General features: G+C 39.6%; 1 protein-coding gene and 2 pseudogenes across 2 annotated transcripts in view; 1 reads left to right on the top strand and 2 right to left on the bottom strand.

Annotated features, from left to right (window-relative positions):
* Positions 1-1,887, bottom strand: part of Taf1 (TATA-box binding protein associated factor 1) — a 129,145-nt gene extending 127,258 nt beyond the window's left edge. Inside the window, exon 1 of the mRNA XM_087210522.1 lies at positions 1,833-1,887. The gene's annotated coding sequence lies outside the window, so the exon portion shown is untranslated. The remainder of the gene's footprint in view (positions 1-1,832) is intronic.
* LOC101720904 (mortality factor 4-like protein 1 pseudogene) overlaps positions 1-24,628 on the bottom strand; it is a 29,525-nt pseudogene extending 4,897 nt beyond the window's left edge. Inside the window, exons 1-2 of the transcript XR_015451039.1 lie at positions 18,497-24,628; positions 1,833-4,546 (exon numbers count right to left, since the gene is read on the bottom strand). The product of XR_015451039.1 is annotated as a mortality factor 4-like protein 1 pseudogene (transcript). The remainder of the gene's footprint in view (positions 1-1,832; positions 4,547-18,496) is intronic.
* On the top strand, positions 4,624-8,630 carry LOC101704825 (dehydrodolichyl diphosphate synthase complex subunit NUS1-like; annotated as a pseudogene).
* Positions 24,629-24,741: the final 113 nt, after the last annotated feature.

Genomic DNA, 24,741 nt, shown 5'->3' with positions numbered 1-24,741 from the left:
CTGCCTCACAAGCGCGAGGACCTGAGTTCGATCCCTGGTACCAAAAAAAAAAAAAAGAATAGCCTTCCTTAAGGGGAGGGGGAGGGAAGGGGAGAAAAGGGGAGAAGGAGAGGTAAAAAGAATTAAGACGTGTTATATATATGTACCAGCTCCCCACAATAAATATAGTCGTTATGTACTGCAAACATGTACTAATAAAAATTTTTAAATTAAAAAATGACACATCAAAAGAAACATTTAAAAAAGCCTTCTTTAGCTGGGCATACCTGTAATCCCAACACTGAGGGAAGCTGAGGTAGGATTACAAATTAAAGCCCACCAAGGCAAATTAACAAGACTCATCTCAAAATAAAAATAAATAAATGAAAAAAAGGGCTGAGGAAGTAGCTCAGTGATAAAGTGATTGCCTTGCATGTGTGAGGCCCTGGGTTTGATCCTCAGTACTGGTTTTTTTGTCCTTTTTTTTGAGACAGGGTCTCACTATGTAGCCCAAGCTGGCCTCGAACTCATGGTAATCTTCCTGCCTCAGCCTCCTGAGTGCTGGAATTACAGGTGTGCACCACCACGCCTTGCTCCAACCATTCACTTTTTTTTTTGACAGTATCATGTTTATTAAGTTATACATACTTCAACCTGTCAAATAGAAATATTCAAACCAGGGCCGGGGATTTAGCTCAGTGGTTACACTGCCTGTCTTGAAAGTGTAAGGACCGGAGTTCGATCCCCAGTACCAAAAAAGAAAAAAAGAAATATTCAAACCAAAAGCATAAAAAACACAGCAAATTTCCTGATGAAAATTGAAAATAAAAGTTTCCTTGTAAAAAAAGAAATATTCAATAAAACTTTCAAATATGTGAAATGAGGGTGTGGGGAGGTCTGTGAAAGAGATCAGCAAAAGTTAGGAGTAAGAAAAAACCCTCAGAAAACATAATAAAAATACATAAATGGCAAGGACACAAGCAAACATTGAAAAATTTGCAGCCATTCACTCTTAACCTTGAGATTACAGTCACCCCTAAACAATCCAGTCTTAACCTAATGACGCATCCTCCACAAGTAGTCTGCCAAGCGGTAAATTTTCACCTAGGCTGGACTCACAATGCAAAAGCCCCAACAACAGTCAAGATAAGACTGCAGCTCTTAGTAATACAATTTGTAACACATTCTCCATGTCTCAACCTTCCCACAAGTCTGTGTCTACATTACTTGAAATCACTTTTTTGGGGGGAGAGTATCAGGGATCAAACTCCTTGTGCTTGCGAGGCAGGCGACAGAACCACTGAGCTAAATCCCCGGCCCTCTGAAATTACTCCTCTGAAAGCAAAATAATTCTGCATAAGGCCCTCGTTTTTATTTACTAATTTCTGCAATGTAGTTATCTCTAACCCCAGGAAGCTTTTCACATTCAAGACTGACTTACTTAGTTTAATATGAGTCAAAAGAGACTCTAGGACACTAAGAGGTAAAGGAAGCCAAGGTTGAACACTACCCAACCCTGAGCAGGAGACTATCCTGCGTTAGGAAACCTAACCAGAGGAGAGGCAATGTTAGTCACCCACCAAAAACCCACAACCCGGCTCAGCACTGTCCTCACATTCTTCTTCACCAAGGACTGTAGGTTCTGTAGCTTTATAAGCCTGGGGCAGAGAGGGGCCTCTTCCCCATCGGATTCACAAATAGGAAATGCTGGATCAATCCCTTTGACATACACTTCACCTCACCCTCAAATTCCTTCCATCTAAGAAGTGACTCATATATTGAGGCAACCATCGGAGTTGGGGGGACTTTAGGAGAGAAGATTGAAGTTAGGGGGGTCTCTCAACAAAGGTTACCTGGCAAAGTTTGATCATCCTCCAGCGCCGCATCTCGGGGGATGGGCTAACAGGCTCTGAAAGCTTGGAGCCACATCCGCGTAGCGATCAGAGTCCCACCCCTTTGCCTGTGGCAGTCTCTGGTCTAAATCCAGACCTTCTGGGAGGTGGAGTTCTAGGGCCAGTCTTGCTGTCAGCAAATCACAGGCTCTTAAATCACACCACTTTCAGGTTATCGAGGACTACTTGTATTTCCAACTCCAGTACAAACTACTCAATTTGGAAGACAGACCATACCTTTTCCTTGGCAAAATGAGACACCCCCCCCCATCTGTTTTCTTCCCAAGACCAATATTAACAAAAAAGGCAATCGGGACCAGAGAAAGTATCTGAAAAAAACGGAGTCGATAAAATGATGTAGTGAGCAAATTAAGGTTGCTTTCTATCACTATATACTAGTTTGAATTTTTTAGAGTCTTATATAAATGGAATTATACAGTATGCACTCTTTTTTTAAAAAAATGGCTTTATTGAGATATAAATTCACAATTCATCCATTTAAAGTATATGATTTGGGCTGGGGGTGAAGCTCAGTGGTAGAGCCCTTGACCAGTATGTGTGAGATCCTGGATTTAATCCCAGCACTGCAAAAAAAATTTTTTTTTAATTTAATTTTAAAAACTGGCCAGGCATGGTGGCACATGCTTGTAATCCCAGCATTCAGGAGGCTGAGGCAGGAGGATCACTGTGAATTCAAGGCCAGACTGAACTACATAGTGAGTTCAAGGCCAGCCTGAATTACATAGCAAGACTTTTATTTTATCCTATTCCATTCCATTTATTTTATTCCATTTCCATGTTTGTTTTTACATTATTACTTTTAAATTGTGGTAAAACATATACTGCAAAACTTACCATTAAAAAAATTTTTTTTAGAATAGCCAGGTGTGGTGGTGCACACCTGTAATCCCAGCACTCAGGAGGCTGAGGCAGGAGGATCACCGAAAGTTGTAGGTCAGCCTGGACTACACAGCACGACCCTGTCTCCAAAAAGAAAAAAAAAAATTTTTGGAGACAGAGTCTCCCGATATTGCCTAGACTGGGCTCTGCTCCTTGACTCAAATGATCCTCCTACCACTGTCTCCTGAGTAGCTGGGACTACAGGTACAAGTTACAATGCCCAGCTTAACCAGTAAATATTTTTTTGAAATTTAAAGAAAAAATTTATTGAAGATCTGAAAAACAATTCCTGAAAGATTGATTTTTCCAGAAAACTATAGCTATACAATGCATTGCACCTATCATGTTAAAAACGTGCATTAGACACAAATACAAAATTATGAAACAATTCACCATTCTTCAACAATTTGAGCAAAGATAAAATGCCTAAGGAACAATGTGGATGATTTGCAAAGGATGGGCTCTTTAAGAACCATTTAAAAAAAAAAAGAACACAAATGGATGAATGTGTTGTTATATACACTGAATTGGACCTTTCACACTATGAATCAGAGAATTTTGTCATATAGCATTAACACGTATTATAAAAGTGCATAGGGTCAAGGAATAGAACCACCAGCATTCAAAAGCAGCTTTGTCAACTAGGCAATACAACATTCAACACCACGTCTCTTTGTTGTCCATCATTGAATACACTGGTAGCAACTTTGAAATGAAAAGAAAAAAGGAGCTGTAACCCCTTTTATTTTCTCTGTTTAAAATCAAACAAAATAAACATCAATTCTGTTATACACTAACATCTTCAAAGTACATCATTTGTAAAAGAGAAGGACGAGGAACAAAAACATGTTGACAGAGGGCCGGGGATTTAGCTCAGTGGTTTCGCCGCCTGCTGCACAAGCGCAACCTGAGTTCAATCCCCAGTACCCAAAAAAACACATTGACAGAGATCCAAACACGGGTGAGAGTGCCTCACACTGCTTTCCGATGGTACTCAGGAGGGGCCACTTCATAATCACTGGCACTAAACAAAGTTGTGGAATTCTTCATCAGATACTTGAGGAAATCATGAAGATAATTCAGTAATAAAGCAAGGCTCTTCTCATCCAATTCATACAAATAATCTCAGTAGATGTGGAGCTCCGTACACCTGGGACATGGGTGCATCAGGGTGACCAGCAAGGAGCTCATCGCACTGTGGTCTCTCAGATTTGTAGAGGAGCTGAGTGCCCAGCATCACATTGAAGTGTTCTTTGATCCCTGCTACAACCTCATTAACAGCATACTCCTTATTATCCGTGTTTCCTCGAGATTTCTTATAATTTGCATAGTCCTCTAGAATGGAACCCACATTCTTCTTGGAAGGAAAGTAGAAGAGCTGTTTTTGTTTAGTAATTAAGTCCCAGTCATCAACAAGCCACGGTTCTAGCTCTTCAGGGATCTTTACTTTAACTTCAACTCTGTTCATAAGTGTTTTTTCATTTTCAACTGTAGGATCCACCCAGGCCCTCTTCTTCCAAGGAGGCTGAGGTGTCTCACTGGTACTGCCACCATCTCCATTTCCAGGGGGTTTTTTGTTTGTTCTTTTTTGTTTTCACTTGAACATTTTTCTGTTGCAGACCAGATGTCTTCTTTCCTGGAGCAGCCCCTCTCATCTCTCCCTCTCCATATTGCTCCTGATTGGCTTTCTGAAGTTCGGTTTCTGTAGATGGGTGTCCACATATTTAAGTACTCTGCTTTCTGGAACCCATTCGATTCAATTTTTATTCCAACCACTGTAATGTATAAAGTATTTTACTTGTTTGTCCTTTATGGCAACCATTACACACTTTACTTCATAAAGAAGAGGCCCATGAAAGCACAGTACTTGTTCACCCTTCTGGAACTGTGGGCTTCGGGTCCTGCTTGGGCGCCATTTATAAGTGATTCACCGCCTCCTTCTCCCACCACCCCCGACTACCGCCCTCTACTCTCCACCCTACTCCAGCTCAAGTCAGATGTGCTGTCAGGCACAGCCGCTATACATCCTGGGCCCATTTGCCAGCCACAGTAAATTTTTTATAGACTTTTTTTTTCTTTTTGGTGCTAAGGACTGAACCCAGGGCTTCACATATGTTAAATTGTGTGCTCTACCACTGAGCTAGACGGCCCAGTCCCATAGACTATTTTTTAGAGCAGTTATTCAAGGCAAAATTAAGCAGAAAGTAAAGCTCTCATTACATTCCCTGCTTCCACACATGCACACCCTCCTCCATTATTTCAACGTCCCATGCTACCAGACTAGTTACCATTACATTTGTTCACCATCATGGTATCATGCAGAACAGCTTCACCATCCATCCTAAAAATCTTCTAGGATTTTTAACCCTACTTTCCCCTTAACCCATGTCCAGAATTTTGTCTTTTCCAGAATGATATGTACTTGGATTAAACACTATGTACTCCTTTTCAACTGGCTTCTTTCACTCAGTGATATGCATTTGAGGCTCTTCTATATCTTTCCATGATTTGAAGCTCATTTCATGTTTTAAATAGGTCATTTTTTGGGGGGGGGGACAGGGTCTCACTATGTAGTCCAGGCTGACTTTGAGCTCCCTATGTAGGCTGGCCTCGAACTCAGCGGTGATCCTCCTGCCTCAGCCTCCTGAGTGCTGGGATTACAGTCATGCACCATTATGCCCAGCTAACTAGATCATTTTAACAGACTTTATTTTTTAGAGCAGTTATAGGTTCAATAGGTTCACAGTAAATTGATTAGAAAGAAGTATTCCAATATACCCCCCCACACACACTCACTATCCCTTACTATCAACACCTTACTCCTGGGTGCTACAATTGTTACAATCAAAGAACCTACATTAACACATCATTATCATCTCTAAATTTGTTGTTTACATTAGGGCTCACTCTTTGTTTTTGTTTTGTTTTGTTTTTGGTTTTGGTGCTGGGATTGAACCTAGTGCCTTCACATTGCTCTGCAGGTACTCTGCCACTGAGCTGCATTCCCAGCCCCATTCTATAGGGGTTTTTTTGTTTTGTTTTGCTTTGTTTTTAATCAATAAAAAACTGTTTAATTTGGACACGAAAAATTTTTAGAAATTTGGGTAGGGACACAACCATCACAATTTTAAAGCTTAGGAAAATTATTTCAGATTTTTTTGTATTCAACAAATATTCGTTCATTTCCTATGATGGGAAATATTTCTTAATTATTATTATTATGGGAATTTTTAAGCATAACCAAAAGACGGTTTGGTACTATTACTGTAATCTCCTGACTTTTGATTCTCCTGGATGACTACATCAAAATGTTACCAGGGGGCCAGGGATTTAGCTCAGTGGTTCCGTTGCCTGCCTCGAAAGCACAAGGACCTGAGTTCAAACCCCAGTACAAAAAAAAAAAAAAAAAGAAAAAAAATGTTACCAGGGCTGGGGATTTAGCTCAGTGGTTCAGGCACCTGCCTTGCAAGTGCAAGGTTCCGAGTTCGATCCCCATACCAAAAAAAAAAATGTTACCAGGTAGTCTGCTTCTAAAATTGGCTTGCCAATTAAATGTTACCAGGTTTTGGGTTGCTCACCTCTCCTTTTGGAGTTAGATTCCAGGTTCTTCTTGTCTCGAACAAAGAATTGAACAAAATGCACAAAAAGCAGTGGCAAAGTTTATTTGAAAAAGTAAAAGTGAAGAGTGAGAGAGAAACTGGCTCTACAGAGTGAGTTGGGCCAAGTAAAAAAGAAAAAAAGCAAGATAAGAGAGAACACCCTGGAGAAAGCAGGGTGGGCTACCATGAGGAAAACCATGATAGCTCTATAGGTTTTGACAAATGTATAATAACACGTGTCCATGATTATAGTATCACACAGAACAGTCCCTAACCTCAAAATCCTCTGTGCTCTACTTATTCACCCCTCCCTTACCCCGCAGCCCTTGGCAACCACTGATCTTTTTACCATCTCCATAGTTCTGGCTTTTCCAGAATGTTACAAAGAGTAGTTAGAATCATCCAGGATGCAGCTTTTTCATTGTCTTCTTTCAGTTAGTACTACACATTTCTTAGGTTTCCTCCATGTCTTTTCGTGACCTGATAGCTCATTTCTTTTTACTTTTATTAGTACATGTTTGCAGTACACAACGTTTACATTCCTTGTGTGGAGTTAGTACGAAAGTACATAACACTCTTAATTCCTTTTTCACCCCCCCCCCCAATCTCTTGCTCTTCTCTCCATTTGACTTTTTTTTTTTTTTTTGGTACCGGCGATCAAACTCGGGACCTTGGAATTGCAAGGCAGGCGAAGGAACCACTGAGCTAAATCCCAGGCCCTTCCTCTCCATTTGAGAAAGATCTAATAGATCATTTCTTGTCAACATCAAATAATATTTATTGTCTGGATGTGACTTTCAGTTTTACTACCTATTCACCTACTGAAGGACGCCTTGGTTGCTTTCAAGTTTTGGCAGTGATAAATGAAACTGTTATAAAAATCCATGTGCACAGCCAGCCTGGTGGCATGCACCTATGTCTCAGCTACTTGGGGACTAAAGCAAAAGGATTACTTGAACCCAGGAGTTCGGTGGCAACCTGAGCAACATAGTAAATCAGTCAGTCAGTCCATTAGTCTCTGTCTGTCTCTCTCTCTCACTCTCTCCTACCTCAACCCCCCAGGGATTGAACTCAGGGCCTTCACACGGAACTATATCCCCAGCCTTTTAAATTCTTTTCTATTTTAAAACAGGGTTTAAACTGGGCGTGGTGGTGCCTTCTCAACTGGGTTGCGAGGCTCTCGTCTCAAAAAACCAAAAAACTCGGCGGCAGGAGTGCCTGAGCGGGCGGACTAGAAGTGAAGATGGCCGGCCGCGGCAGCAGCGGGTAGCGGGCGCCCAGTGTGGAGCGACCGTGCCGGGCTCTCAAGAGCTGGAGTGGCGGCTACAGTCCGCGCTGCTCTGCCGGCAACGCGCACAGTCCGCCCGGCTGCGCACCCGCTTTCAGCACTTGGACTTTGGCGTGGAGGCGCCACCGCCGCGCCTCCGCCGCCGTGGTCCTAGCGCCGCTCGGCTTCGTGCGAGGCGAGGCCCGGCGCCACCGTTAGAGCTCAAGCGGGCTCCGCCAGCCTAGGCCGGCTGCGCTGGCGCTCAGACGGCCGAGCGCTGCGGAAACTGCTGGTGCACACGGGGCTGGTGCTGGCCGAGGACTAGCGCAGCCTGCCGGACGTGGCGAGCTTGGTGGTGTGGGCCATGGCGGTGGGCATCTCGTACATCAGAGTGTACGACCACCAAGGTATTTTCAAAAGAAATAATTCGACTGATGAATGAAATTTTAAAACAACAGCAGGAACTTCTGGGCCTAGATTGTTCCAAATACTCATCAGAGTTTGCAAATAGTAATGACAAAGATGATCAAGTTTTAAATTGCCACTGGGGGCAACCCATTTGGGATCCCTCCTGTCTCTCAGGAGCTATCCCCATTCCCCATTCTTATTCCCTATTCCTATTCCCCAATAAATTTTCCTACTTAAAATAAAATAAAATAAATTGCCACTTGGCAGTGAAGGTGCTGTCCCCAGAGGATGGGAAAGCGGACAACGTGCGAGCGCTCAGGACTTCTGCCGGCTGGTGGCCCGGCGGCAGCAGGGGCCTGAGGACCTGGACGTGGACATGTTGGACAGTTTGATTAGTTCCAATCATTTCCCTGATCCTGATTTAATATTGAAGTTTGGTCCTGTGGACAGCACATTAGGCTTTCTTCCCTGGCAAATCAGACTGACTGAGATTGTCTTTTTGCCTTCCCACCTAAACACCAGTTATGAGGACTTTTTCTCTGCCCTACACCAGTAGCAGCCTGCCAGCAGCGCATAGGGAAGTAGTGATCCCTGCTTTGGGAGAAGAGGACCTGGGGGACTCTGATGTTTACAACACCTGCGCAACCCTGTATACACCTAGTTCATATTCCTCATAATTTATCAGCAAACACAAAAAAGTGTCTTACTTGAGATGAGTGTGTGTATGCGTATGGGTGTGGGTGTGAGTGTGGAAGGAAGTAAACTTATAAATGGGGAAAGTATTGGAAAACAGAGTACACAAACCTACAACTTGGAGCAAAGAGCAGCCGTTTTCTAGGAGCTGAGATTTCAGATTTGAAGTCTTCAGGCCCTGCCACTTCCCTGTTTTTGTGGGAAGTAAGAGGGATGGATCAGAGCTGTTCTGGTTGTTGTTTGGGGGAAAGAGAATAATTTTGTTCAGTCCTTCCTAGTGACCAAACTTTAATTTTTAAGAATAGTATAAGCACTTAATAAATGGAAGTCTTCTCATTTGAGGAAGTTTCTGAAGAGTGGGGTTGGGAACACCCAGGTTCACACATCTGTCTGATGATCATTTCAGACTTCACTGTAGTCAAACAATGCAACTTGAGAATGTCTCTCTGGGGTCTTTGTTTGTGTTGTGAAGAACATTTGAAAAAGAGCTCTTACTATTCTGAAATGCAGAGTTGTAAAAATTTAAATATTAGGTTAGGCAGTCAAAACCAAAAATGAATAAGTTGTAATACTAAAAGGGTGAAAAATTTCCTTAAAAAAGGAAAGTTTTAATTTCTTTATTTTTTTTGGTGAGTTGTAGGTTATATAGCACCCAAAGTTAGAATATTTCCATTAATTGTTCTGAGCATTTAAAAGAAGTCAGAACAGCACTTTCTCTCAAAATCAACTTGTTTCTCTTTGGAATAACACCTGGGGCTTATTCATCAAACCCTATTGAGACTTTGCATAAAAGATAAAGGAAGATTGAAGCCTGTGTGGGAAATAAAATATTACCTAAATCTACAAAAATAATTTAAATTAATCTTACACATTCTCTTTTGTGACAGAGAATAGCTCTGGTTCTGTTACTTTAAAAATGAATAAATCATTTCTTGGTAGGTGTTAGTCTATTTTCCCTCACTGCTGACACTGGGACAGACACATTCTTCATATTGGATGGACTGTTTTCAGATTACTGTCCTATCCCCAAGCCTCTAGTCATCCAGAACCGTACACTGAGAGTGGAATAGCCTACAAACTCAGAAGTCTGAAAAGTAGCAGACAAGACTGGATTTGGAAAACATGGTTTGGAATTGCTTGTCAGATTCCAAAGTGGTGAAGAATAAATGTTTTTTGACTTTGGAATAAAAAAGCCCATTTATGATTTTAAAACTACACTTGAAATAAAAATGATTAAACAAAAAACCCCTAAAAAACAAAAAACAACAACAAAAAAGCATTTCTGAGATTTCATACAAAGGGAATCATAGGGCATGTACTCAAGGCTTCTGAGATGAGGTCTCCCTGTGCAGTTCAAGCTGACCTTGAACTCACTATGTAGCCCTGGCTGACCTTGAGCTTCTGACAATCTTCCTGGTCCAGCCTCCCTAGTGCTGAGATTACAGGCATAGCATATACTTTTTTGGTGTTCACTTTTATTCAGCATGTTTCTGAGCTTGATTCATGTTGGGAAAACAGTAGTTCATCGCTTTTTATTGCTTAGTAGTATTCTATTGCAAGGACAAGTAGCAAATTGTTTCCAAGTTTATCCATTACAGTAAAACTGCTATGAATATTTGTGTACAAATCATTTTGTAGATATATATTTTTTCAGTTCTCTAAAGAATATCTAGTAGAATGGTTGAGTTATGGAGTAGGTGTATTTTAACTTTGCATATTTAACATTATTTAAAAACTACTAAATATCCATTGTTTGTGGGCGTGCAGACTGGTGCAACCACTGTGGAAATCAGTATGGAGATACCTCAAAGAACTAGGGCTAGAGGTCCCATTTGACCCAGCTATTCCCCTGCTGGGTATCTTCCCCAAAGAATTAAAAGAATCATACCACAGCAATGTATGTGCGCCCATGTTTATAGTGGCACAGTTTGTAATAGCTAAAGCTTGGAAACAGCCCAAGTGCCCATCAACTGGAAACTGGATAAAGAAGATGTGGTTTTTTTAATAAAATGGAGTACTACTCAGCCATAAAGAATGATAAACTAGAGACATTTATAGCTAAATGGATGCACATTGAGGCCATACTCTTAAGTGAAATAAATAGGACACACATGTGTAAATACAGAACAGCTTTTCTAGTGTGAGAAACTGAAAGTGTAAATAAGGATTAAAATGATTAAAATGAATAACTGATAATTTGAAATAGGAAAAGGTCCAAAGGTGTATGCGTGGTGGGAAGGGAAGGGGAAAGGGAAGAAGGGAAAGGAAAAATTATGAGAAAAGAAAAAAAATGGAAGAAAAACCCCCTACTAAATAGCAGGGCCAGGGATTTAGCTCAGTGGTGCTGTGCCTGCCGCAAGAACAAGGTCCTGAGTTTAATCCCTTGTACCACAAAAATAAATAAACAAATAAATAAAAATTTAAAATAAATTAAAAATAAAAACTACTAAATAAACAGACCCAAATGGTTTACACTTTATATTCCGAGTTTCAGTCAACATTATTTAGTATTGTCAATCTTATTGGTAACTTTGCCATTCTAGTGGATATGTAATCATATTTCACTGTGGTTTCTATTTCCATTACCCTGATGACTAATTCTTTGAGTAGCTTCTCATTTCCTCATTGGTTATTCATATATCTTCCTTTGTGAAGTCTCTGTTCAAATCATTTGTCCTTTTTGCTATAAGGTTGTTTTCTTATTTTGAGTTATAAATGTTCTTTATATGTTCTCTTTTTTTTTTTTGGTACTGGGGATTGAACTTGGGACCTTGAGCTTACAAGGCAGGCGGCGGAACCACTGAGCTAAATCCCTGGCCCCATTCTTTATATGTTCTGAACATAAATCCTCTCTTATTTGTGTATTGTGAATCTTTTTTCTCAATCTGTGGCTTGCCTTTCATTTTTTCTTTCTTTCTTTATTTTTTTGCCTTTCATTTTCTTAAATGAAATGGAACTTTTTAACCTTGAAGTCTCATCAAATTTTTCCCTTATGCTTATTTTCTCCTCTTTTACATGAGAGATGTATGCATATCCTCTTACCATGTTATAGCTTTTGATATTATTGAAGAATAGAATTTCTTTTCTACAATAAAATTTTCTATTTAGTTATTTCTTTTTTCTTTTTTTTTTTTTTGGTACCGGGGATCAAACTCGGGTCCTTTCACTTGTGAGGCAGGCGGCGGAACCACTGAGCTAAATCCCCGGCCCAAGTTATTTCTTATATTTAGGAAAGTGCCCCCCCATACTGAGGCCTTTACACTGAGCTACATCCTTAGCCATTTTTTATTTTATATATATATATATATATTTTTTTTTTTTTTGTACTGGGGATCAAACTCAGGACCTTGCACTTGCAAGGCAGGCGAGGTGCCACTGAGCTAAATGCCATGCCCAATATTTAGCTTTTTAAAATGTATAATGGATATTGGGAAATGGGAAGAAAGTATTCAAATGAGAAGGGGAACAAGGGAGGAAGGAGTGAGGAAGGAAGGAAGGGACAAGAAAAAAAGTGAAAATAGAAGGAAAAAATGGAAGCAAAGCTTTTGTACATAGGGAGGGAAGGGGGATTCAGAGGGAAAATGGGATAAAATCAAATAAAATTTATTGAAAAATATTTAGCTTTTTGTTTTGTAATTTGTAAGTTGATTTTCTTGGATCTCTATATCAATTAAAAATAATGATTGTTGGGCGGGGGATTTAGCTCAGTGGTTTCGCTGCCTGCTGCACAAGCGCAAGGACCCAAGTTCGATCCCCAATACCCCCACACACACACAAAAAAACGATAGTTGTGTCTTTACTTTGCCAATATATTCTTCTTATTTTATTTATTTATTTTGTTTTTTTGAGGCAAAGTCTCACTATGTGGTTCAGGCTGGCCTGAAGTTGCTATGTAGCCCAGGCTGGCTTCAAATTTGCAGTGATCCTCCTGCCTTAGCCTCCCAAGTGCTGGGATTACAGGTGTGCGCCGCCACACTGGGTATCCTCTTATTTTACTTTATTGCAGTACTGGAGATTGAACCTAGGGCCTTCTCACTGAGCTACATCCCCAACTATTTGTTATTTATTTTATATTGTTTATTTATTCGGGGTTTGGGGGGGGTGTATTTTTTGAGGCAGGGTCTCACTACGTAGTTCAGGCCAGCCTTGAACTCACTACATAGCACAGGCTGGCCTGGAACTCACAGCAATCCTCCTGCCTCAGCCTCCTGAGTGCTGGGATTACAGGTGTGCACCACCACACTAGGCTTATTTAAATTCTCATTTCACTGCATTGGTTAAGATTTCCAGCATAATGTTAGATGATAGCTAAGTTACCTATGAGGGTCTGTAATGAGGACTAAGATAATAAGAGAGAGACTGGAGAGAAGGCAGAGATATTGCAAAAGAAGAATCAATAAAATGTGGTAACTGAATAAAGGGTATGAAAGAGAACTAAAGTTTACAAATAATTAGCTTCAAGTTCAAGGTTAGAAACAGGGAAAATAGGGCCGTGGATTTAGCTCAGTGGTGCTGCCCCTGCCTCCCAAGCACAAGGTCCTGAGTTCAGTCCCCGGTACCAAAAACAAAAAAGAAAGAAATAGGGAGAATAAAGTTCTCATTATCAGAAGTGAGGGCAAAGAAGATAAGATGCCCATTTTTCAGACATTTTCAGTTTGTTTATGATGGGGTTTTCATGTAGAAGTGTTCCCACAGGCAGTCAGAAATAGAAAATTGGAGGGCCGGGGATTTAGCTCAGTGGTTCCACTGCCTGCCTCGCAAGCGCAAGGACCGGAGTTCAATCCCTGGTACCAAAAAAAAAAAAAAAAAAAAAAATAGAAAATTGGAGTTTGAATGAGAGACTGGGCCAGACATGAAGATTTTAGAGTCTTCAACAAAGTTGATAGTTGCAACAGGAATGCAGATTAGTTATTTGAAAGAAGGACAGTGGAGCCAGGTGTGGTGGCACTCAGGAGGCTGAGGCAGAAAGATAGCCACCTATGTAGATAGCTACATAGTGAGTTCAAGGCCTTCCTGTCTTTGAACTCCTGACCTTGAACATAGAAAGACCCTATCTTACCCCAATCCCCCCAGAAAAAACAACAAAAAGAAGTAGATCTCAGAAGTAGCTGACAGGAAAACTAAAAACTACAGAGAAGCTGGAAAAATGGAGTACAATACAGAAAAAAGAATGAAGCAGTCAGGAAAGAAACCCAGGCTCCCAAAGAAGGGGACTTGTCTCTGCTGACACAAGGTAAGTACAGAACAGGTCAACAGACCTAGAGAGAAACAACAGCAGTGTTAGCCCCAAGAAAAGTCCATGGTTATCATAAACTGCAAAAACATCATAGAGTTTTATTCTGAAAGTAATTCCTTCTGCATGGCAGGCTAGATGTGGAAAAAAAAATCCAGTGCAGTGCCTGTCATATTTGACTGTGTAAACTAGGAGTGCCTAGGTAATTAGGAGTCATTTTGAGAAGGAGTTAATTGTTTAAGACTGAGCCACAGAACATCTACAGGACATCCACAAGATACCTACACTTCAATGTTTCTGTTGTCATCCTTTATAGTACTCTGAAAAAGGAGATCAAAGAGGATATAAAAATGGAAAGATATCCCTTGCTTGTGGGTAGGAAGAACCAATATAGTGAAAGTGGCCATACTTCCAAAATTGTTATACAGATTTAATGCAATTCGATCAAAATTCCAACATATCTCACAGAATTAGAGAAAATGTTCCTAGAATTCATTTTGAAACAAGAGACCTATAAAAACAACTCTGGGCAACAAAGGCAAGGCAGGGGGCATCATAATCTCTGACTTGAAATTATACTACAAAGCTACTGTGATAAAAACAGCTACTGTATGGGCTGGGGATTTAGCTCAGTGGTTCTGCGTAAGGTCCCAAGTTTGATCCCCAGTACCAAAAAAAAAAAAAAAAAAAAAAAACAAAAAACCAAACAAACAGCTACTGTGATAAAAAACTGTCAAAAAAACAGATCTAAGGATCAATTGATGAGAAGATGCACAAACAACTCCAGACATACTCAGCCACCTCATCTTTGACAAAGGTCCCAAACACTTTCACTGGAAGAAAGCCTCTTCAAAATTGTGCTAGACCATCACTCCATCTACAGCCCAGGTAGTTAGTGTGCTCAAGATCCAGGTTCACTATTATGAAGATGGTAATGTTCAATTGGTTAGTCATAAAGATGTGCAACATTCAATAAATGTTTCAAATGAAGTCCAAACTGCAAAGGAGTTTATTAAAATCATAGAGAATGCAGAAAATGAATATCAGACAGCAATTAGTGAAAACTATCAAACAATGTCAGACACCATATTCAAGGCCTTGCACCGGCAGCTTCTGGTTACCTGCACCAAAATCGACTGAACAAGATACTCAGCTACAAGATTGGCAAAGAAATGCAGAATGCTTAAAGGCTGACTGTAGGATTCTTCAGTAGGTGGAAAGAAAATGATTCAACACATGGTCATATGATAAGTAAGTGATTAAACAAAAGTGATATTTTGTTAGGGCTTTCAAACTTAACAGATTTTCTAGCTTCATGGAATACTCTTGAACCTATAGCATTGTCTTGACCTTGTGTTCTCTACCTTGTAATTTTCTGTTATTACTATATCTACTTGTAAATCTTTTTTTTGTTCTGGTATGTTTTATGTTGGAAAGAGAGATCTATCTTGGGGTCATTTTACTATTTAGGAAATCTTCCTAGCCATGAAGTCCTATTACTGTTTAGATAATACGTTCAGTACTTTTTTACCCCTGTGCTTCAAAGCACTTCTGGTACTTCAGTGGTTTTTACTGATCCAACAGCTAAAGAGGCTGTGCTATAAACTGTAGCTAAATGGAAGATACATTCATTCTTCTCCCTCTGACTGCTTTGATCATCATTTATAGCATCTCATAACTTATTTTTTTAAACTTTGCATTGGGGCCATTCAGGTCCATTTGGTAGGGGCAAAATAAGTGTTCTGGAAATTCCATGATAGCCAGCTTTTCTGGGGGAACTTGTTTTTAAATCCAAAGACTTGAACCACATTCCCTGCACATGAACATGTTTGCTTTTTTGGAGAGGAGGGGGTTCTCTCATTGTCTTCTTTCCTGTTGTAGGTATTGACACCTGCATTTTTAGAAGAATTTTACCCATTTACATTGTTGTTTTTCTGTTTTCTGTCTTGTTTTAGAACTGCTGACATACTGCGCATGTAGTAAAACTTGAAAAATGCAGTGTTGAAGGAATCATGGATATCTTTAATACTTTGTGGCAGGATTGTACTATAAGCAAATGAGTTAAACAGCTCTATAAATCACAAAAACTAAAACTAAACCAAAGTGAAAAGAGTAACTTCCAGGCAGTATCTCTTTATTGTAACCTGTTATTTAAGGGAATACTAGTGTTTTCTAAGTAGGATGTAAACCTTATTCCAAATTACTCTTCCTTAATCCTGCCTGCCAAGAACTCAAAACTAACTATAATATAGCAACCTTCCCAGGGATATTGGCAAGTAAATGTGTGATCTCAGAATACACAGGTGACAGAGATACAATAGGACAACTGATAATGGTGGATTTATTTATATTGTTTACACTTCAATGACCAGGCCTTAAAGGGAAGTCAGTTTTTTAAAAAACCAAGTAGTATCTTCCTACCTGTCTCCAGATACATGTTAAAAAAGAAGGCTGTTTATGCTTTAGCTTTGTTTTGTCCAGTAATAGTCATGTAAGAGTTTGTTTCTAAGTGAAAGCTGTGTTAGCACTTTTGTTTACTTCAAATAAAATATATTTGTATTATTTGTCATTCATACTATCCATCCATCATACCACACTATCTTCTGTATCAGGTAGTCCAATAGAAATATACCTGTTTGGGGCCAGGGATTTAGCTCAGTGGTTCTGCTGCCTGCCTCGCAAGCACAAGGACCTGAGTTCAATCCCCAGTACCAAAAAAAAAAAAAAAAAATATATATATATATATATATATATATATATAATACCTGTTTTGTTCTAAAAAAAATAAAAAATAAAAATAAAATAAAATAGGGCCCGGGGATTTAGCTCAGTGGTTCCACCGCCTACCTCGCAAGCGCAAGGACTTGAGTTCGATCCCTGGTACCAAAAAGAAAAAAAAGAATATAACAAAATAAAATAAAATAGTGCTAGAAAGGGCTGGGAATTTAGCTCAGTGGTGCCAATGCCTGCCTTGCAAGCGCAAGGTCCCAAGTTCGATCCCTGGTACCAAAAAAAAAAAGAGAGAGAGATCATAAAATTGTGCTAGAAAAACTGGCTGTTCATATGCAGAAGACTAAAAGTAGACCCATATCTTTCACCATACACTAAGCTAAAATTGAAATGGACCAAAGATCTAAATATTAAAATGGAAACAATCAGCTGAAAGATAGAATAGGTAGAACTCTCAAAGACACTGGTGTAGGCAACGACTTTATGAACAAAACCTCGGTTGCACAGGAACTATCACAAAGAAACTGGAATCTCATCTTATTAAAAAGCTTTTGCATAGCAAGAGAAACTACCAACAGAGTGAAGAGACAACCCGTAGTGTGGGAAAAAAATTTTACCAGCTATTCCTCAGAGAGAAGACTATCTAGAATATATAAAGAACTCAAAAAACCAGACCCCAAAAATTTAAAGGCCCAATCCAAAAATGGGCATCTGAAATGAATAGACATTTCTCAGATGAAGAAGTAGAAATGGCATGAAAAAATGTTCAACATCACTGGTCATTTGAGAGATGCAAATTAAAACAATGCTGAGATTCCATCTCACTCCAGAAAGAATGCTATTATTGAGAAATCAACCAATAGCAAACAATGGAAGGTCTGTGGAGAAAAAGGAACCCTTCTCCACTGTTGGCGGGAGTGTAGACTGGTGAAACCACTGTGGAAATCAGTGTGGAGATTCTTCAAAGAACTATAACTGGAGATTCCATTTGACTTAGCTATTCCTCTTCTTGATATTTTCCCAAAAGAATTAAAAGCATCATACCACAGTGATATATGCACACCTATGTTTATAGCAGCATAATCCGTAATAACTGAATCTTAGAAACAGCCCAAATGCCCATCAACCTATGAATAGATAAAGAAAATGTGGTTTTCTACAATGGAGTACTACTGTGCCATAAAAAGGATGAGCTTTATATATTTATAGATAAATGGATGTACCTTGAGACCATACTCTTAAATGAAAGAAATTGGACACATATGTTTAAATACTGCATTGTTTCTCTGGTGTGAGAAACCGAAACTGGAAATAAGGACGAAAATGTATAATAGATATTGGGAAATGGGAAGAAAATATTCAAATGAGAAGGGGAATAAGGGAGGGGGGAAGGGAAAGGAAAGAAGGGACAAGAAAAAAGAGAAAATAGAAGGAAAAATGGAAACAAACCTTTTGTATATAAGGAGGGGAAGAAGGTGGAAGGGAGGGGGAGAATGGGGAAAAAAGAAGAAGCAAGATATATGATGTACAGGTGCAAATAATTCCCTATAATGACTGTTATCATTATGTATATCTAAAATGTACCAATAAAGGTTTTACTTGAAAAAAAAAAGAAATTGAAAGCTTGCCTATCATGTATCTGGTCCTGCATTCAATCCCCAGCACTACTTTACAAAAAGAAAAAGGAATACAAGTTGAAAGACCTCCAAGATCTTAAGACAAAATCAAGATTCAGAACAATGAGGGTGATGGTATCATTTGTATAAGAAAAAAAGAAATCTGGGCATGCACATACCTGTAGTCCCAGATCTATGGGATGTTGAGGCAAGATCACCACAAATTACAAGCCAGTTGTCTTAGTTATTTTTCTTGTTGCTGAGACAAAATACCTGTCACCCAAAGTTAAAGGAGGAAAAAGTTTATTTGGCTCAAGTGTAGAGGTTTCAATCCATAGGTGACTGGGTCCAAGGCAAGGTGGCATGGCAGAGGGGCATCACAGGGGAGAAACATTCCACAGCAAGCAGGCAGGGGAGAGCACATTAGTCTTCTTTCTATCCCTTGTATTTTATGCAGGATACCCACCCTTAATCCTAGCCAGAACTATGCCACACCAATCAGTGGACTGATTCAGTAATCACACACCCTTGATCCCAGCACCACACACTCTGGATCCAGCCACCTCTGAAAAGCACCTACTGGTGAGGCTTTGGGGGGACATCTAGATACAAGCCATAATAGCAGCCTGGACAATTTACCAATTTAGTGAGGTCCTGTCTCAAAGTGAGAAATTTTTGAAAGGGCTGGAGATGTAGCTCAGTGCTCCCTGGATTCAATTCCCACTACTATACACAACCAACAGGTCTGGGGATTTAGATCAGTGATAGGGTATATTTTTTTTAGTAAACAAAAAGCTCTTATAAAGGAAAAGAGAAACAGAAAACTGAGCAAAGATCACAAATGGAGCCAGGCATGGTAGTGCACACCTATAATCCCAGTACTCCAGAGGCTGAAGCTGAGGCAGGAGAATTGCTGTTCCAGGCCAGCCTGGACTACATACTGAGTTCAAGGTCAGCCTACACTACATAGTGAGAACCTGTCTCAAAACATAAACAAAAAAAGCTGGTGATGCAGCTCAGTGTGACGACCCAGTACTCCCCGCAAAGTCATGAATGGTACCCATATACAAAATATATATAGGTTTTTAGCATATTAAAAAGCTTAATCTGGACAGTGTAAATTGTTTCCTTCTTTGCTCTGCATTGTGGACTATCTTTCCAACTCTGTAGCTTCTATTTTTTCCTGTCAATTCCTTCCTGATTCCCAGCAACCTACTGCTTTTTTTTTTCCTTCTACAAATTGTTATTTTCTAATGTCTGGATTTCAGATCTCAGACAGGCTACTGATCACTGCTAGTGATCACTGATATGTCCTTCCTGCTGGGTAAATTAAATTTCCAAAGATAATGAAAAACAAGAAAAATCTACATAAACTATGTTCTCATTAATAGTTTTGTTTGTTTGTTTGTTTGTTTTTTGTACCAGGGATCAAACTCAGGACCTTGTGCTTGCGAGGCAGGTGTGGCACCACTGAGTTTAATCCCCAGCCCTCATTAATAGAGTATTAAATCCCATTTTCCTATATGATCAACAACTGGATAGTTTTCCTTTTTTTAATTTAAATTAAAAATTGTTTTATGAAGCTGGGCGTGGTGGTACACACCTGTAATCCTAGCACTCAGGAGGCTGAGGCAGGAGGATCACCACAAGTTTGAGGCCAGCCTGGGCTACATAGTGAGTTCAAGGCCAGCCTGAACTACATAACGAGACCCTGTCTCAAAAATTTTTTTAAAAATTGCTTTATGGTCAATGCAGGATTCAAGCAACCTTGGGCCAACGGGGCAAGGAGTGGGAAGTCAGCAATCCCCCCACCCCGTGACCAGTGGTGTGAGAGGAGCCGGTGGAGTGGAAGAGGACAAAGGAGGCTGTGCACATGGGACTTGGAACAGCCTTGGGCTGACTCTGAGTGGGCAACAGCACCTGAAAGAGGGAAACAGAGACAAACAAGGTAAGGAGACATGGGCAGGGTGCCAAAGGACATCCAGAAAGCTGCTGGCTGAAGACTGGCCCCAGCCCCTACATCCAGAGGCCAAGATCAGGCCCCACCCATCACTAATTCTACTACAGACTTAGTGGAGTTACTTAGCACAGAATTAGGCTCTGACTTGGACACTACCACAGAACTGAACTATGGGCACCACAGGAATTTTATTGTTTGTTTATTTGTTTTTAAATCTTTCTCTCTTTGTTTTGTTTTCCTTTTTCTGTCTGGGTTTTTTATTTCTTCTCTTGGTTGTTTAGGTTTTTACTTTTACTGTTTGTTCTGCTTTGTCCATCCTGTTTCTCTCTTTCCTCAACTGTCTTACTTGATTTTTTGATATTTTCATGTGAGTGAACATTGTCTCTAGTCTTTATGGTTCACTTCGATATTCTTTTGCTTTCTCCATTCTTTCTCTCCTGTCCTCTTTTCCAGTTTCCCAAAGCTTCGGTGATCATCCTCTGTATTTCAGCTTTGCTTCTACTATATTTCTCTTCAATTATTTCTCTGTTTTTTCCCTATCCCTCTTAAATTCCCCCCTCTACCCACAGGGTAAAATCACACCACCAAGGGGAAACTCAGTGCATAAAAGTTCCTGGTTTATGTTGGATTTTGTTATATAACTGTAGATTTTGCTCCTATAGTTAAAGGTACTGAATTAAGTTACTACAGTTTGTCAGTTTCTAGGCTATGCTTGATGTTATTGTTATTGCTAATTGTACTACTTTAGTCAAGATGCCATACCTATTGTAATCAGTTGTTCTTCCTTGTATGACATTATGATTGCCTGGGGTCATAATCACAATAATCACCATAGTCCAATACTAAAGAACTGGGTGCTGAGCCAAACAGATAGCGACTTCTCATCTGTAATAAATTGGGAAGGTAGGCTCTTGGGATAGACACATAGACCAAGAGCCAGCAACATCTAGAAGACATCGATGAGGAAGAGACATTACCTAGGGAGCCTCGATACTAGTGATAAACCTACCTACCATAAGAAACTTAAAAGGGGCAGGATTTAGCTCAGTGGCACCATGCCTGCCTTGTAAGTGCAAGGTCCTGAGTTTGATCTCCAGTACCGGAATAAAAAAGAAAAGAAAAGAAACTTACAAGCATCAACACAGAAAAAAAATTAAAAATTAAAAATAGAAAATGACAAGACCCAGAAGCAAAATGCAACCCCAGACCTCCAGCCCATCCAAGACAAATCCAAGGGACAACAAGATGGAGGAAATCAGAAGCCACCCACCTGAATTTTCTGAAATGGTAGCAAGAGAAGTAATAAAACAGATGAATGGGGCTATAGAGAAAAATCAAATAAGATATAATCTCTCAGGTAAAAAGACAGATGATGTTATAATGAAAGACTTGCTCAGTAAATCTACAGTAGAAATAGATTTAAACAATTTTTTTTCAGAACCCAGGATTAACTCAGGACCTTTCGCTTGCCAGGGAGGGATGGCACCACTGAGCTACATCCCCAGCCCTAGTAGAAATAGATTTTTTAAAATAGAAGAGTGGGTCAGGGATGTAGCTCAGTGCTTCTGCCACCTGTCTCAAAAGCGCAGTCACGAGTTCGATCCCTGGTACCAAAAAAACCCCCAAACAAACAAAAACAAAAAATAGAAGAACTTAGGAAAATGATGGAAACCATGAATGCCCCACACAGGAAAAAAATGGAATCCATTAAACAGATTCAAACAGATATTCAGAAGATTAAAAATTCCACTGAATTTTTTTTTTTTGGTACTGGGGATTGAACTCGGGACCTGTGCTTGCAAGGCAGGCATGGTGCCACTGAGCCAAATCCCTGGCCCTCTCCACTGAATGTTTATAAAGCTAAATGAAAGAAAGTGAGGACAGAATATCAGACCTAGAAGACAGGATTGTGGTTAATGATCACAAAAAGGCAGATCTCTTAAAAATATCAAGGGGCCAAGAAAAATCAATCCAACAGCTGTAAGATGATGCAAAGAACAAGATAAGATTGATTGGCATCAATGAAATAGCATGATTCAGTGCAAAAGACATTAAAAAACCTGTTCACAGAAGTAATGCAGAAAACTTCCTAAGCATGGAATAAGAATTTGAGGGCCAGGGATTTAGCTCAGTGATGCTGCCACCTGCTTTGCAAGTACAAGGTCCTGAGTTTGATCCCAGGTTCCAAAAAAAAAAAAAAGAATTTGACAAACAATAAGTGAGGCATATAGAACTCTAATTAGCCATGAGCAAAATAAATCTACACCAAGGCATATAATAATCAAGATTCCAGAAATTCAGCAAAAGAACAGAATATTAAAAGCTGTTAGAGAAAAGAAACAAATCACTTATAAAGGAAAGTCCATCAGAATCACAGCAGACTTCTGTTGTGGCTTGTATTTATATGTTCCCCCAAAGCCTCAATGGGGTCTTAGGTGGGCTTTTTCAGAGGTGGCTGAATCTAAAGTGTGTGATTGATTCATGGCCTGAGGGCATTAGGATTAAGGGTGTGAGTGCAACCCACTCTAAGTAGTCTGAATAAGATAAAAGGGGCAGGAAGATGCTGTTCAGGTCTCTGGTTGCTTTGCTACATGAATTGTTACCCCTCTGCCACTCTGCCTTGGAGCAAGCCAATTATGGACTGAAACCTCTACCAAATGTAAGCCAAATAAACTTTTCCCACTTTAACTTTGGGTGTCGGGTATTTTGCTTCAGCAACAAGAGAAAAGTAACTCAAGTAAGTCAAGTTCTCAACACAAACTCTTAAGTCAAGGAGAGCTTAGAGTGAAGTATTTCAAGTCCTGAACAAAAACAACCTCCAACCCAGACTGATGTACCTGGCAAAAGTATCTTTCAAATTCAATAGAGAAATAAGATACTTCCATGATCAAGAACGACTAAAGAAATTCATGACCACCAAACCAGCTCTACAAAATGTTCTGAAGGATATTCTAGAAAGAGATAACGAAGACCACAATTCCAAGAACACCAATAGAAACAAGCCACCAGGCAAGGCAAGCAACTAAACAGGGGGGAAAAACAGGGAACCAACAACAGGAAAATAATATGACAAGGATAAGCCAATATATATCAGTTATAACCATCAATGTAAATGGTCTCAATTCACCAATCAAAAGAAACAGACTGGTAGAATGGATCAAGAAATAAGATACAACAAATTTGCTGTGTATAGGAAACACATATAACTCAAAAAGAAATGCACAGACTGCAAGTCAAAGGATAGAAAACAATACCTCATCTGACAGGAACCCAGAAAAAAGCAGGGAGAGCTATGCTATTTGCAGACAAAATGAACTTCAAGCCAAGACATATCAAAAGAGACAAAGAAGGTCACTACATACTTGTTAAGGGAAAACTCCAAGAAGAGATAATAATCATAAATATATATGCACCAAATACCAGTATATCCAGCTATATAAAACAAATATTAATAGACATGAAAAATCAAATAAGTAGCCAGGTCTGGTGGTGCACACCAGACACCATCCCTGCACTAGGCGGGCTGAAGTGGGAGGACTGCCATGAGTTCCAGGCCAGACTGGGCAACATAGTAAGTTCAGGATCAGCCTGAACTATGTAGTGAGACTCTGTCTCAAAAGCAAAAACAAAAAAAATCAAATTAGTACTAACATACTTGTAATGGGGAACTTTAATACCTCACTGTCACAAATAGATCAACTAGATAAAAAAATCAACAAAGAAATATCAGGACTGAACCAAACCTGTGAACAAATGGACTTAGTAAATGTCTACAGAATGTTCCACCCTACAACATCAGAATACACATTCTTTTCAGATTCATACAAGATATTGTCCAAAATAGACCACATACTACCTCATAGAATATGCTTAAGTAAATGCAAAGGAATTGAAATTATCCCATGCATATTATCAAACCACAGTGCAATGAAAGTGGAAATCAATGGCAAAAGAAACCACAAAACCTGTATAAACACATGGAAAGTAAATAATACCCTCCTGAACAACCAATGGGTCATGATGAAATTAAAGAAGAAATTAAACAGCATCTACAATTAAAAGATAATTCCAATATAACAAGGTCCCAAGTTCTATCCCCGGTACCAAAAAAAAGTATATTGCTGAGTCACTACTTTTTTCCTACAAAAATGCAATATCATCTAAGCATGGTGGCACATGACTCTAATCCCTGCACTCGGGTAGTTTAGGCAGTAGGTTCACCGCAAATTTGAGGCCAGCCTGGGCTACATAGTGAGTTCAAGGCCAGCTTGAATGAATTAGCAAGACCTTGTCTCAACGCCACCCCCTAAAAAGGCAATATGAGAAAGAATGATAATACACTATCTTGGCAAAGCTGTGGAAAAACTCTATTTTGTTGTTGGACTGTAAATTGGTGTAAGATTTTGAAAGACAACTTATCAAAAAGTTTTAAAAGTATATATCCTTTTTTTAATCAGTAAGTAA

Source organism: Heterocephalus glaber, unplaced genomic scaffold, assembly GCF_053883595.1.
Source record: "Heterocephalus glaber isolate CG9 unplaced genomic scaffold, H.glaber_assembly_v1.0 deba00001145, whole genome shotgun sequence".
NCBI classification, from domain to species: Eukaryota; Metazoa; Chordata; class Mammalia; order Rodentia; family Bathyergidae; genus Heterocephalus; species Heterocephalus glaber.
Note: the sequence above shows the minus strand (reverse complement) of the source record. Positions and strands in the feature narration are given on the sequence as shown.